The sequence below is a fragment of the Syngnathus leptorhynchus genome, unplaced genomic scaffold (assembly GCF_054491065.1).
Source record: "Syngnathus leptorhynchus isolate UIUO unplaced genomic scaffold, UIUO_Slep HiC_scaffold_58, whole genome shotgun sequence".
NCBI lineage: Eukaryota > Metazoa > Chordata > Actinopteri > Syngnathiformes > Syngnathidae > Syngnathus > Syngnathus leptorhynchus.
The window spans coordinates 503,695-507,891 of NW_028232025.1; positions in this window are offsets into that span (position 1 = coordinate 503,695).

Genomic DNA, 4,197 nt, shown 5'->3' on the forward strand with positions numbered 1-4,197 from the left:
GAAAACGTGCTTATCTCGGCGAGAAAAAGCGATTTCGGCAATAAAATTTAAAACGCGTGTAAAACATAAACCAAACGATGAAATTGGTTATTTCTTCATGTATAATGATCAACTCGATACTCCCTAGCCCCCAACAGCCTTTTTTTTCATAACACTTTAACCAGAGTGACGGGAGAGCGGCATTTCAGAAAACGTGCTTATCTCGGCGAGAAAAAGCGATTTCGGCAATAAAATTTAAAACGCGTGTAAAACATAAACCAAACGATGAAATTGGTTATTTCTTCATGTATAATGATCAACTCGATACTCCCTAGCCCCCAACAGCCTTTTTTTTCATAACACTTTAACCAGAGTGACGGGAGAGCGGCATTTCAGAAAACGTGCTTATCTCGGCGAGAAAAAGCGATTTCGGCAATAAAATTTAAAACGCGTGTAAAACATAAACCAAACGATGAAATTGGTTATTTCTTCATGTATAATGATCAACTCGATACTCCCTAGCCCCCAACAGCCTTTTTTTTCATAACACTTTAACCAGAGTGACGGGAGAGCGGCATTTCAGAAAACGTGCTTATCTCGGCGAGAAAAAGCGATTTCGGCAATAAAATTTAAAACGCGTGTAAAAACATAAACCAAACGATGAAATTGGTTATTTCTTCATGTATAATGATCAACTCGATACTCCCTAGCCCCCAACAGCCTTTTTTTTCATAACACTTTAACCAGAGTGACGGGAGAGCGGCATTTCAGAAAACGTGCTTATCTCGGCGAGAAAAAGCGATTTCGGCAATAAAATTTAAAACGCGTGTAAAACATAAACCAAACGATGAAATTGGTTATTTCTTCATGTATAATGATCAACTCGATACTCCCTAGCCCCCAACAGCCTTTTTTTTCATAACACTTTAACCAGAGTGACGGGAGAGCGGCATTTCAGAAAACGTGCTTATCTCGGCGAGAAAAAGCGATTTCGGCAATAAAATTTAAAACGCGTGTAAAACATAAACCAAACGATGAAATTGGTTATTTCTTCATGTATAATGATCAACTCGATACTCCCTAGCCCCCAACAGCCTTTTTTTTCATAACACTTTAACCAGAGTGACGGGAGAGCGGCATTTCAGAAAACGTGCTTATCTCGGCGAGAAAAAGCGATTTCGGCAATAAAATTTAAAACGCGTGTAAAACATAAACCAAACGATGAAATTGGTTATTTCTTCATGTATAATGATCAACTCGATACTCCCTAGCCCCCAACAGCCTTTTTTTTCATAACACTTTAACCAGAGTGACGGGAGAGCGGCATTTCAGAAAACGTGCTTATCTCGGCGAGAAAAAGCGATTTCGGCAATAAAATTTAAAACGCGTGTAAAACATAAACCAAACGATGAAATTGGTTATTTCTTCATGTATAATGATCAACTCGATACTCCCTAGCCCCCAACAGCCTTTTTTTTCATAACACTTTAACCAGAGTGACGGGAGAGCGGCATTTCAGAAAACGTGCTTATCTCGGCGAGAAAAAGCGATTTCGGCAATAAAATTTAAAACGCGTGTAAAACATAAACCAAACGATGAAATTGGTTATTTCTTCATGTATAATGATCAACTCGATACTCCCTAGCCCCCAACAGCCTTTTTTTTCATAACACTTTAACCAGAGTGACGGGAGAGCGGCATTTCAGAAAACGTGCTTATCTCGGCGAGAAAAAGCGATTTCGGCAATAAAATTTAAAACGCGTGTAAAACATAAACCAAACGATGAAATTGGTTATTTCTTCATGTATAATGATCAACTCGATACTCCCTAGCCCCCAACAGCCTTTTTTTTCATAACACTTTAACCAGAGTGACGGGAGAGCGGCATTTCAGAAAACGTGCTTATCTCGGCGAGAAAAAGCGATTTCGGCAATAAAATTTAAAACGCGTGTAAAACATAAACCAAACGATGAAATTGGTTATTTCTTCATGTATAATGATCAACTCGATACTCCCTAGCCCCCAACAGCCTTTTTTTTCATAACACTTTAACCAGAGTGACGGGAGAGCGGCATTTCAGAAAACGTGCTTATCTCGGCGAGAAAAAGCGATTTCGGCAATAAAATTTAAAACGCGTGTAAAACATAAACCAAACGATGAAATTGGTTATTTCTTCATGTATAATGATCAACTCGATACTCCCTAGCCCCCAACAGCCTTTTTTTTCATAACACTTTAACCAGAGTGACGGGAGAGCGGCATTTCAGAAAACGTGCTTATCTCGGCGAGAAAAAGCGATTTCGGCAATAAAATTTAAAACGCGTGTAAAACATAAACCAAACGATGAAATTGGTTATTTCTTCATGTATAATGATCAACTCGATACTCCCTAGCCCCCAACAGCCTTTTTTTTCATAACACTTTAACCAGAGTGACGGGAGAGCGGCATTTCAGAAAACGTGCTTATCTCGGCGAGAAAAAGCGATTTCGGCAATAAAATTTAAAACGCGTGTAAAACATAAACCAAACGATGAAATTGGTTATTTCTTCATGTATAATGATCAACTCGATACTCCCTAGCCCCCAACAGCCTTTTTTTTCATAACACTTTAACCAGAGTGACGGGAGAGCGGCATTTCAGAAAACGTGCTTATCTCGGCGAGAAAAAGCGATTTCGGCAATAAAATTTAAAACGCGTGTAAAACATAAACCAAACGATGAAATTGGTTATTTCTTCATGTATAATGATCAACTCGATACTCCCTAGCCCCCAACAGCCTTTTTTTTCATAACACTTTAACCAGAGTGACGGGAGAGCGGCATTTCAGAAAACGTGCTTATCTCGGCGAGAAAAAGCGATTTCGGCAATAAAATTTAAAACGCGTGTAAAACATAAACCAAACGATGAAATTGGTTATTTCTTCATGTATAATGATCAACTCGATACTCCCTAGCCCCCAACAGCCTTTTTTTTCATAACACTTTAACCAGAGTGACGGGAGAGCGGCATTTCAGAAAACGTGCTTATCTCGGCGAGAAAAAGCGATTTCGGCAATAAAATTTAAAACGCGTGTAAAACATAAACCAAACGATGAAATTGGTTATTTCTTCATGTATAATGATCAACTCGATACTCCCTAGCCCCCAACAGCCTTTTTTTTCATAACACTTTAACCAGAGTGACGGGAGAGCGGCATTTCAGAAAACGTGCTTATCTCGGCGAGAAAAAGCGATTTCGGCAATAAAATTTAAAACGCGTGTAAAACATAAACCAAACGATGAAATTGGTTATTTCTTCATGTATAATGATCAACTCGATACTCCCTAGCCCCCAACAGCCTTTTTTTTCATAACACTTTAACCAGAGTGACGGGAGAGCGGCATTTCAGAAAACGTGCTTATCTCGGCGAGAAAAAGCGATTTCGGCAATAAAATTTAAAACGCGTGTAAAACATAAACCAAACGATGAAATTGGTTATTTCTTCATGTATAATGATCAACTCGATACTCCCTAGCCCCCAACAGCCTTTTTTTTCATAACACTTTAACCAGAGTGACGGGAGAGCGGCATTTCAGAAAACGTGCTTATCTCGGCGAGAAAAAGCGATTTCGGCAATAAAATTTAAAACGCGTGTAAAACATAAACCAAACGATGAAATTGGTTATTTCTTCATGTATAATGATCAACTCGATACTCCCTAGCCCCCAACAGCCTTTTTTTTCATAACACTTTAACCAGAGTGACGGGAGAGCGGCATTTCAGAAAACGTGCTTATCTCGGCGAGAAAAAGCGATTTCGGCAATAAAATTTAAAACGCGTGTAAAACATAAACCAAACGATGAAATTGGTTATTTCTTCATGTATAATGATCAACTCGATACTCCCTAGCCCCCAACAGCCTTTTTTTTCATAACACTTTAACCAGAGTGACGGGAGAGCGGCATTTCAGAAAACGTGCTTATCTCGGCGAGAAAAAGCGATTTCGGCAATAAAATTTAAAACGCGTGTAAAACATAAACCAAACGATGAAATTGGTTATTTCTTCATGTATAATGATCAACTCGATACTCCCTAGCCCCCAACAGCCTTTTTTTTCATAACACTTTAACCAGAGTGACGGGAGAGCGGCATTTCAGAAAACGTGCTTATCTCGGCGAGAAAAAGCGATTTCGGCAATAAAATTTAAAACGCGTGTAAAACATAAACCAAACGATGAA